At 41.8% G+C, this 12,211-nt stretch overlaps 1 protein-coding gene across 2 annotated transcripts in view; it reads left to right on the top strand.

Moving 5' to 3' along the window:
• Positions 1-12,211, top strand: part of NCOA2 (nuclear receptor coactivator 2) — a 212,934-nt gene that overhangs the window by 35,241 nt on the left and 165,482 nt on the right. The gene's annotated exons all lie outside the window — the stretch shown is intronic.

Here is a 12,211-nt window from a genome sequence, read left to right as displayed (position 1 = left end):
CTGAATGCATGAAAACTCAAGCGTGCATGAACGGCCCCGTGATTTCCACGCACAGCACACGGACGTTATTCACGCTCGTGTGAATGGGCCCTAAGCGTTGAGAGCGGCATAAATGGGATATAAGTCTCAACTTTTGCAACTGTTGGTCCACTTGTGACTTTTCTACGACCGAAAAACCCTAGTGTGTGTGTTTAGGCCCCATGCACACGACAGCAAAAAACCTCAGTTTTTGCGGACCGCAAAAACGGAGCCATTCACTTTCATTGAACACTTACACCTTTCCGTAGCACTACGGAAGGGTGTCAGTGCCGTGGAAATGTTCCGGGAATTATGGAACATGTCCGTTCTTTCGCATTTTGCGGGCCGTGCTCCCATACTTTGTATGGGAGCACGGCCCGAAAATGCGGCTGTCAGTCAGCGGCCGGCCGTGCCCGCAATCTCGGGCCGTGATTGCGGGCATGGTCGTGTGCATGGGGCCTCACTTTTAGAAGTCCGCCTGTGATGACTTGCTGTTTGGTGTTCCTGCTCCCGACCATATTCCGTATTTGTAATGGCTCTATGTTCCTATACAATGCTGTTTGTTTCTTTTCACCACATCTGCAGCATTGGTTATGTGATATTGCAGTATATGAATTCTATCTGGAGAAACCTACTACTTTGATTAGTTTTTTCCTTCTCATTTTCTGCGATCATGACTTTTGAGATCCCTAGAATGATAACACCACGAAGTTTTCTAACCGTGATGTCAAGCTGTTTGTGTTTTCCATTAACTGAGCGGATTCTCTATGATTATGAATCGGGTTCTTGGTAAATGTACTAGAGTAGCCGCAACATGAAACAGCCCACCAGTCTGACGCGCTGAAACATTTCTATTACGAATTCCATGGAAGTTGAATTTCAGCTGTAATGTAGGTTTCCTTTTGTGAGACGACGGGCAGGAGGACATTACTAATAGTGGTCTGTGTAGGAGGACATTACTAATAGTGGTCTGTGTAGGAGGACATTACTAATAGTGGTCTGTGTAGGAGGACTTTTATTTGTTGTTGCTGGAAAATATTATTTTCTAAAACATTTAGATCTTTAACTGTAGAGGAAAATATTTTACTGAGCATTTTATAATGGTTGCTTGTTGCACCCCGGCCCAGGAGCCTGATGGGGCCCACAAGGTGTTTCTTCCCCATATAAAGAGACTAGTACATTTTTATGGCGTAGAAAATTTGTAGATGCATCAAAAGTCGCAATTTGTGCACAGAATTGCAACGTTGGATGCGTTTACGTTTCCCAAGACATTTTAGCAAAAAGTCGACGGGGCTTCACTGTAATATCCGCTTACAGCTGGCGTAGATTTCCCTTTCTGGCGCACGGACAGCAGAAGATGCAACACGTTTTTTTTATAGGTATGCGCCTCTTAATAAATTAGCCACATCTCACTCCTGCGGTCTTCATACTTCAGTCTTTGTACATAGGCCCCATTGTGTACCTTTTTGTGGACATATATTATTTTACTGCACACAGACCAACCGGTGATGTTCGTCTGACTCTTGTCATTTTTTGGGTTTCCAGTTATGCGTAGAAGAGCCACTCAGATTTAGACACAACTAACCGCGTGCTCGTGTGCTCCCATTAGTATAGACTGCTCCCTTTTAAGTAGTTTTTCTTTAAAGGGTAACTAAACAAAACGCTGCTGACGTGTCGAGGTGACGTCTCAAAAGTTTAATCGCTAAAACAAAGTGGCAGAAGTGCTCGGGTGAGTGCTGTGCCGCTTCATTCATGGGCATTCCGCGGGCCGTCCGCAATCACTGACCATGCACACACAATTTTAATTTTTACAGCAAAAAAAAAACAAAAACGATAACAATCGGGAAAGAAATGTCTCCTGTGAAACCTCCGTTATTACACAATAATAACTTTCCCTGATGCGATCGGTCCACTTTGATAGTTAATCTAACATGACTGCTATAAATCTTCAGGATTTGGCTGCACAATCCCGTGTTTTCTTGCCTGGGGTTGTAGTGTTGGTTATTACTGATTTGACTGCTTTTTGCTTTTTATTTATAGCCTGCCTAGAAAATAACTTTAGTTCGGAGCATTCAGTCATTCTGCTAAGTGATTTGCTCACTCTACAAAGATTAGCACTTTATTTGCAACTACTAAGTATTTTTAAGACATGTAATATGCAGTGTGAACACCAGGGAGCCAAGACTTTGTAGCGAGAGCCCCCGTTTTTGCTTATTTTTCTCCTTTTGAGCACAATTGGCTCTCAGTATTGGTAGAGGACGTTTCCATTCTTGAAGTGACAGCTGAGAGATTATCCTATTAGGATTAATTGTTTGCAGGTTTGGCAGGAAGTTTCTTGATACACAAACTATTACATTGTACAGTTCTTAAAGATTAATTGGGTCAATTATTGAAAGGCGTGTGCTTTATTTGGCTTTGCAATGTTAAGGTTTATAGCTATAAAATAAATATTCACTTTCCATTTCATTATTTTTTATGGAGTTTGTCTTCGGGCTCATGCCACACAACCATATTACGGCTCCGTACTACTGCCGAGTTGTTCAGAGAAGTAATACGGCACTCCATTGTGTGTATCGACTCATGCATGTGGAGATTTTTTTCAGTCGGATACTGTACGAATCCAACAGGACAAAAATTGTGGCATGCGCCGACACATTATGCATGTAAGGAGGTATTCTGCCCTACAAGCAGTGACTTTATTTCCCGTCGCTTTCATAGCAAATATTTGATGTCACAGATTTGTAAAAAGAAATCCGGATAAAATAGCGTAATTTTTTCTATGAAAATGATAGAAACTATGATGGAAACCTGACAGAACCTATTAGGCTATGTTCACACTGAGTATTTTGACGAGTGTTTTGACGCGGAAACCGCGTCACAAAACTCGGCAAAGACGGCCCGAAAATGCCTCCCATTGATTTCAATGGGAGGCGTCGGCGTCTTTTTCCCACGAGCAGTAAAACTGCCTCGCGGGAAAAAGAAGCGACATGCCCTATCTTCGGGCGCTTCCGCCTCTGACCTCCCATTGACTTCAATGGGAGGCAGAGAAAGCGTATTTCGCGGTGCTTTAACGCCACGAAAAACTCCGCGAAAATCGGCGTGCAGGGAGAGGAAAATCTGCCTCAAACTTCCAAACGGAATTTTGAGGCAGATATTCCTCCTGCAAAATACTCCGTGTGAACATAGCCAAAGTCAATGTCAGCCGTCGCTGGTGTCCGTCATCTGACGGAGCAGAACAATAGAAATTAAAAACCTTTATGTGGAGACGGGTGTAAATGTAGGGAGAACCTCATTCGGTAAGTACTCTTTTATGTAAAGAAGTACCTACCGAAGACACGTTTTTTTTTAGGTTTGCATTGCTGACTCCAAACCCCTCAAACACACACTATTCCTGCGAGTTGTATCACGTGGGTGTGCAATGTGATGCTCCATGTAATATGTTCAAAGTTGTATCTATGAAAAAAATGACTGCATGCATGTGTATTTAGGTCCTGTTCATACTGAGTTTTTTGGTGCTGATTTTGATACGGAAACAGAAAAAAAAGGTTTATTGATGCGGTTTTTGGCAAAAAAAACGCTCGCTTTTATTTTCCTTTGCCTGTTGAAGAGCTGCCTCGAAAACCGCATGTGGTACAAAAAACGTTTCATAAAAACCGGAGCTGATTTGTCCAGGCAGAATTTTTTTTTGTCTGCAAAAAAATCTGTGTGAACTTACTCTTAGGCCGAATTCACACGAGCGTGTGCGTTTTGCACGCGCAAAAGATCCATAAAAGCTCCATGTGTCAGCAGCATATGATGCGTGGCTGCGTGATTGCCGCCATCATTATGACACTGTTTTTATGTTTGTAAACAGAAAAGCACGTGGTGCTTTTCTGTTTTCATTCATAGTTTTGACTACGGTTATGCGCGGCACACGGAAGTGCGTCCGTGTGCCGTGCGCGGTTTTCACGCACCCATTGACGTCAATGGGTGCCTGATGCGCGAAAAACGGGCAAATATAGGACTTGTCTTGAGTTTTACGCAGCGGACGTACGCTGCGTGAAAATCACGGACCGTCTGAACGGCCCCATTGACTAACTTAGGTCCGTGCGACGCGCGTAGCGTGGACGTATTATACATTTGTCTGAATAAGCCCTTACTGTATACGTATTCTAATGTCTGTTCATTTCTTACCAAAAAAATACAAATAAAATTTGTCTTGTACGGTGTAAACTTAAAGAGGCTCTGTCACCACATTATAAGTGCCCTATCTTCTACATAATGTGATCTGCGCTGTAATGTAGATAACTACAGTGTTTATAATTTTGAAAAACTATCATTTTTGAGCAAGTTATGAGCAATTTTATATTAATGCTAATTACTTTCTTAATAGACAACTGGGCGTGTTTTTTTACCTTTTTAGCAGGATCCCTATGTGCTGAATAAATGAATGGAGAGAAGTGTATGACGCTGATTGGTCACTGATTGGTCAGCGTCATACACTCCTCTGTACAACACCCACTAGGTCAAAAGTAAAACACGCCCAGTTGTCTATTGAGAAACTCATTAGCATAAATCTAATATAGGTCATAACTCCATCAAAATTGATTGTTTTTCGAAATAAAAAACACTGCTGTCACCTACATTACAGCGCCGATCACATCATGTACAACATAGGCCACTTATAATGTGACAGAGCCTCTTTAAACCAGAGTTTCTCTTGTTACTGGTTTACTGGAGCTAGGAAGAAGCCTTGCCATTTAGCATCCCTAGGCGAAATTCACACGAACGTGTGTGTTTTGCGCGCATTGCAGTTCCATGTGTCATCAGTGTTTAGTGCGTGGCTGCGTGATTTTCACGCATATGCCATCCTTATGACACGCGGTTTTTATGCTTAGAAACTGCTATGAATGTGGTGCTTTTTTTCCCCTTCATTTATTTAACAACTGTAGCGCAAATCAGTTCAATGGGTGCGTGATGCGCGAAAAACGCTCAAGTATAGGACATGTGGTGAGTTTTACACAGCGGACACACGCTGCGTGAAAATCAGACTGTCTGAACGGCCCCATTGAGTTACATAGGTCCGTGCGACGCGCGCTTTTCACGCGCGTATCACGGACATGAAACACGTTCGTGTGAAAAAGGCATTACAGGCTATCTTTTAATAAATGGCAGAGGCCGCTATTCTATTTCTGACAAAATAAAAATTTGTTCAGCTTGAGAATTTGCTGTGAAAAAAAGCGGCATGTTCTTTCTTGCCGCGGGTCCGCCTCTGACCTACTATTGAAATCAATGGGAGGCAGAAAAAGCATTTTTCACTGAGTTTTTTTTTGCCCGCGGCTCCCAATGGGGTGAAAAAGACTGTGACAAAATGATGCAAAAACCGCGGCAAGAAAGTGCAGGCAGGTCAAAATCTGCATCAAAATTCCTGAGGGAATTTTGAGCCAGATTTTTTCTGCCTGCAAAATCCTCCGTGTGAACAGGGCCTTATTATGATTTTAGCAGCAGGGGGCCGCTTTGTCTGCTGGGCTAATGTTCAGCTGCACAGGTTTCATGTATGGCATGTCCACCCCCGCTCATTGGTTTTCTTTATAAATGTTCTGGATATCATTGATACATTTTGTATTGTACCCTATATACCCTTGACATGGAGCCATCAAGTTTTACTTTTTGTTTTTTGAGTAGAATAGTGCAGCAGGCTATTTTATTCTGCCCATCGGGTGTCGTGGAAATCAGGACCATGACGCCAGTGTGAACAGAGTCCTTGCCACAACATGTTGCATTCCACCTGCTGGCTACATGAGCCTTGTGCTCCGTCTGCTGCGGCAGGGAGTGCTGCAGGTAATCCAGCCTGGGTTATATCACATTATACTCGTGGCTTGTGGTGCTTCCTGCCAGCTGGGCCTGAAGCTTTCCCATCAATTATTCTGCAGCGAGTGATGTCACTTTGGGTTGGATAGGAAGTGCATTGTTTCGTTGGGTATCCGATTAGGAAGTAGAAAGAGGTTACAAGTTCAGATAAAATTGTTAAATGGTAACCATATGAAATGTGAATTTTACTTTTGTGCAGAGTCGTTTCTTCATTATTGCTAGAAATGACAAAATTCCAGGTATTTCTTCACTGGCTGAGAATTGAACCTGAACAAACAAGACACTAGTCATTTATTGTATTTATTTTATATTATCTTTTTGGTAAATTGTAAATCGTTTAAAACTTTGTGTAAAAAGGTATTGTACAGCATAGCAACTTGTAATTCTGTACAGAGAATAAGGGTTTTTGTCTGACAACGTCCGTCATCTGTTGAGTAGGTTCAATATTGAGAATATTCGGTCGCACACTATTGGGCCTCATGCACACTTCCATCACCGGTTTCTCGCCCGTTTTTGACGGATCCGTGTGTCCGTTTTGGTATCCGTGTGTTTTCCGTGTTTCCGTTTTAAACAGACGACTTGCTTCCGTTTCGCTTCCGTGTTTCCATTAAGAAAACGGAAGGTATTGAACTTTATTTGAACTTGCCACATGTCCCAGTCTGTGAACTTTGGCACGCCCTGCCGTTGCTAGGGCAATGGATCCGTCAAAAACTGGACGGCACACGGAACCTTTCCGTGTGCCGTCCATTTTTTGGACGGACCCATTGACTTCTATGGGCCCCACGGTCACTGAATCACTGATCAAAGTAGGACACGCTCTACTTTTGATGGAACGGAACAACGGATCAGTCAAAATAACGGAAGTGTGCATGGGCCCATTGAAATGAATGGGTTCAGGGTTCTATCGGTGACAAAAACGGATAGCACCCTGTAGGAAAAAACTCAAGTGGGCATGAGGCCTTAAGTTTTACTCGTCGCAGATTTTGTTGCATATTTGACACTGATCTCACCTTGCATTGCAAAGTTTAAATTCCTCGTCAAAAATCTGTGACGTGTGAACTCGGCCTTACCACTGGCTTTTTGGGATTTCAGTTTCGGTTTTTGCTACAAGGGAAATAATCCCAAATGTAGTGATATCCGCAGCACAGCCTATAGCAATTATTCACATGACCATATTTGTAGACTGTGTGATGTCCATTTATATTGTGCACCAAAAACAGGATTAAATCCCATTAGAAGGAAGTGGGGAAAAGCTTTCTCATACCCACAACTCCCAGATACAGGCTTTCTTCTGTCAGATACTCTTATGTATACAGAGGACTTCAGTATCCCAACATAATTCATATTGATACACACACAAACTTGGCAAGGTAAAGGCCCTTTTATTCAATCACATGCTTGTGATCTGAGAAATTATCTTATGAATTTGCAGCCTATGGGAACTGTTGGTCCTACTAACGATACGTTGGGTACTGTCGTCTTACCATTCAGGAATGTCATAGTGGACACTGCATGGATCAGAATTGCTGTTACTATTAACTAGTGTACATTGCTGCATTATTAAAAGGGAAGATACACCAAAAAATAACACCACCATAAAAAAAAAAGAATAATTAACAATTCCTACCTTTACATTTTTTTCCATTTTGATACAAAGTGTCTGTCTTATATTGTAATCAAAACAGAGAAATACATAATTTTTCTAGATTTGTACCACGAGATCAGAAACATCCCCCTCCTCTTTGTTAGGGTATGTGCACACACACTAATTACGTCCGTAATTGACGGACGTATTTCGGCCGCAAGTCCCGGACCGAACACAGTGCAGGGAGCCGGGCTCCTAGCATCATACTTATGTACGACGCTAGGAGTCCCTGCCTTGCTGCAGGACAACTGTCCCGTAGTATAATCATGTTTACAGTACGGGACAGTTGTCCTGCAGCGAGGCAGGGACTTCTAGCATCGTACATAAGTATGATGCTAGGAGCCCGGCTCCTTGCACTGTGTTCGGTCCGGGACTTGCGGCCGAAATACGTCCGTCAATTACGGACGTAATTAGTGTGTGTGCACATACCCTTACAATCCTGTGTCTGTCTGTAAGCTAACTGGCTGCAGAAGGAGCCTCCCCTCTGACCTGTCTGCAATAGGCGGTAGCGGTAAGTAGGAAATTAACGTGCTACAAGACTGTTTGTTTTCTTCAGGAACATGGAGAAAATCCCATTGACTGACTTTGGCCACGATTTTTTCCTGTCTTTATCATTCATTTCTTTAACCCCTTCCCTCTTTAGCCACTTTTGACCTTCCTGACCGAGCCTCATTTTTCAAATCTGACATGTGTCACTTTATGTGGTAATAACTCCGGAATGCTTTCACCTATCCAAGCGATTCTGAGATGGTTTTCTCGTGACACATTGGACTTTAAGTTACTGGCAAAATTTGCTCGATATGTTCAGTATTTAATTGTGAAAAACACCAAAATTTAGCGAAAAATTGCAAAATTAGCATTTTTCTCAATTTAAATGTATCTGCTTGTAAGACAGGCAGTTATATCACACAAAATTGTTGCTAATTAACATCACCCATATGTCTACTTTAGATTGGTATCGTTTTTTGAACATCCTTTTATTTTTCTATGACATCACAAGGCTTAGAACTTTAGCAGCAATTTCTCACATTTTCAAGAAAATTTCAAAAGGCCATTTTTACAGGGGCCAGTTCAGTTGTGAAGTGGCTTTGAGGGCCTTATATATAAGAAACCCCCAAAAAGTCACCCCATTTTAAAAACTTCACCCCTCAAAGTATTCAAAACAGCATTTAGAAAATGTCTTAACCCTTTACACATTTCACAGGAATTAAAGCAAAGTAGAGGTGAAATTTACAAATTTCATATTTTTTTGCAGAAATACATTTTTAATACAATTTTTTTTATAACACAGAAGGTTTTACCAGAGAAATGCAACTCAATATTTGTTGCCCAGTTTCTGCAGTTTTAGGAAATATCCCACATGTGGCCGTAGCGTGCTACTGGACTGAAGCACCGGCCTCCGAAGCAAAGGAACACCTAGTGGATTATGGGGCCTTATTTTTGTTAGAATAAATTTTAGGCATCATGTCAGGTTTGAAGGGATCGTGTGGTGCGATCTTGCGGTGCCAAAACTGTCAAAATCCCCCAAAAGTGACCCCATCTGGGAAACTACACACCTCAAGGAAATTATCTAGGGGTACAGTGAGCATTTTGACCGCACAGGTTTTTTACAGAAATTATTGGAAGTAGGCCCTGAAAATAAAAATCTACATTTTTTCAAAGAAAATGTAGGTTTAGCTTATTTTATCTAATTTCCACAAGGACTGAAGGAGAAAACGCACCACAAAATTTGTAAAGCAATTTCTCCCGAGTAAAACAATGCCCCACATGTGGTAATAAACGGCTGTTTGGAGACACGGCGTGGCTTAGAAGGGAAAGAGCGCTATTTGGCTTTTGGAGATCACATTAAGCAGGAATGGTTTGCGGAGGCCATGTCACATTTGCAAAGCCCCTGAGGGGAAAAAACAATGAAAACGCCCAAAAAGTGACACCATTTAGGAAACTACACCTCTTGAGGAATTCATCTAGGGGTGTAGTGAGCATTTTGACCCCACAGATGTTTCATAGAATTTATTAGAATTAGGCAGTGAAAATAAAAACAGTCCTTTTTCTTCAATAAGACGTAGCTTTAGCGCAAATTTTTTCATTTTCTCAACAAAGAAAAAAAGAACCCAACATTTGTAAAGCAAATTCTCCCGGGTACGGCAATACCCCATATGTGGTCATAAACTGCTGTTTGGGCACACGGCAGGGCTCAGAAGTGAAGGACCGCCATTTGGAGTGCAGATGTTGTTGGATTGGTTTCTGGGCGCCTGTGGGCCCAAAACAGTGGAAACCCCCCAGAAGTGACCCAATTTTGGAAACTACACCCCTCAATGCATTTACCTAGGGGTGTAGTGAGCATTTAAACCCTGCAGGTGATTGGCAGAAATTGGTGTGCACTCGATGTTGCAGAGTGAAAATGGGATTTTTTTCTGTAGATATGCCAATATGTGGTGCCCAGCTTGTGCCACCATAACAAGACAGCTCTCTAATTATTATGCTGGGTTTCCTGGTTTTAGAAACACCCTACATGTGGCTCTAATCTCTTGCCTGGACAGTCGACCAGGCTCAGGAGTGAAAGCGTACCATGTAAAATTGAGGCCTAATTTGGCAATTTACAAAGTATTGGTTCACAACTGCAGAGGCTCAGATGTGAAATGATAAAAATAAACCCCTGGGAAGTGACCCCATTATGGAAACTGCACCCCTCAAGGCATTTATTAAGGGGTGTAGTGAGCATTTTCACCCCACAGGTCTTTTCCATAAATGAATGCGCTGTGGATGGTGCAAATTCAAAATTTATATTTTTCCCTAGATATGCCATTCAGTGGCAAATATGTCGTGCCCAGCTTATGCCACTGGAGACACACACCCCAATAATAAAAGGGTTCTCCCGGGTATGACGATGCCATATATGTGGAAGGGAACTGCTGTTTGGGGACGCTGTAGGGTTCAGATGGGAGGAAATGCCATTTGGCTTTTGGAGCGTGGATTTTGCTTGGTAGTAGTTTTGTTTGGAGTCTTACTGGTGTTTCCGTTTATAATGTAGGGCATATGTAAGCCGGGCGGAGTATATAAGGGGCATAGTCAGGTGGTATAATAATGGGGTAAAAAAAAACAATAAAATGATCCATAGATGTGTGTTACGCTGTGAAGCAATCCTTTCCGCACAGGCCAGTGTCGCACTGATATATGGCGTCCTTTATTATCCCCCTTTTGATCCACACTCCGCGCCTTTGTAGTTTGGGGAATTTTGCTGGGAAGTGTTGTCCTGGTATAATACGGGCACCGTCGCTTCCAGCGGATATGTTTGGGCCCTCCCTTTCATGGTTCGCTAATTTTAGGTCCTTGATAAATCGCCTCTTCAAACAGAAGAAATGTTCCCCTCGGGCACAACTGCATATTTTTTGATTTCCTGACTTATTGGAGCCATAACTAATTTTATTTTTCATAGACGTAGCGGTATGAGGGCTGGTTTGTTGCGGGACGAGCTGTAGTTATTATTGGTACCATTTTGGGGTACATGCGAGTTTTTGATCACTTTTTATCCTATTTTTTGGGATGCTAGGTAAACAAAAAAACGCAATTCTGGCACAGCTTTTTTCGTTTTTTTATACAGCGTTCACCATGCGTTATAAATGACATGTTAACTTTATTCTGCGGGTCAGTACGATTCCGGCGATACCTAATTTATAGAACTTTTTCATGTTTTACAACTTTTTGCACAATAAAATTAATTTTGTAAAAAGAATGTATTTTTTCTGTCGCCAAGTTGTGACTTTTTTTGTCGACGGAGGTGTATGAGGCTTGTTTTTTGTGGGACGAGCTATAGTTTTTATAGGTACCATTTTTGGATACGTGCGACTTTTTGATCACTTTTTATTCTAATATTTGTAGGGCAAAGTGACCAAAAAACAGAAACTCTGGTAACGTTTTGGACGTTTTTTTTTTTTACGCTGTTCACCGCGTGCAATAAATAATATAATATTTTGATACCTCCTGTCGTTACGGTCGTGGCGATACCAAATACATATGGTTTATTATTATTTTTCAATAATAAAAGACTTGATAAGAGTAAAAGGGGGATTGTGTTTTATTTGATTACTTGAAACTTTTATTGTTTTCAAACTTTTATTTTTTGACACTTTTTTTTGGACACACTTTTTTTTTGGACACTTTTTTTTTGGACACACTTTTTTTTGGACACACTTTTTTTTGGACACACTTTTTTTTGGACACACTTTTTTTTGGACACACTTTTTTTTGGACACACTTTTTTTTGGACACACTTTTTTTTGGACACACTTTTTTTTTGGACACTTTTTGTTTTTACACTTTTTTTTCAAGTCCCACTAGGGGACTTGAAGGTCCAACGGTCAGATATTTTTTTTTCTTAATACATTGCACTACCTATGTAGTGCAATGTATTAGATCTGTCAGTCATTCACTGACAGCAAGCCGATTAGGCTTCGCCTCCCGACGGGGCCTAAATCGGCTTCCGTAATGGCAGAGAAGGAGACCATTGTGTCTCCTGTTGCCATAACAGCAGTCGCCAGTCCTGATTGCCTGTCAGGGCTGGCGATCTGCTAGTAACCGCTACGATGCAGCAATCTCTTTCGATTGCTGCATCAAAGGGGTTAATGGCAGGGATCGGAGCTAGCTCCGGTTCCTGCCGTTACAGGTGGATGTCAGCTGTACAGTACAGCTGACTTCCAC

Source organism: Rhinoderma darwinii, chromosome 5, assembly GCF_050947455.1.
Source record: "Rhinoderma darwinii isolate aRhiDar2 chromosome 5, aRhiDar2.hap1, whole genome shotgun sequence".
In the NCBI taxonomy this organism is placed as follows: Eukaryota; Metazoa; Chordata; class Amphibia; order Anura; family Rhinodermatidae; genus Rhinoderma; species Rhinoderma darwinii.
The sequence above is the reverse complement of the archived record's forward strand: the minus strand, read 5'-3'. Positions and strand labels throughout refer to the sequence as shown.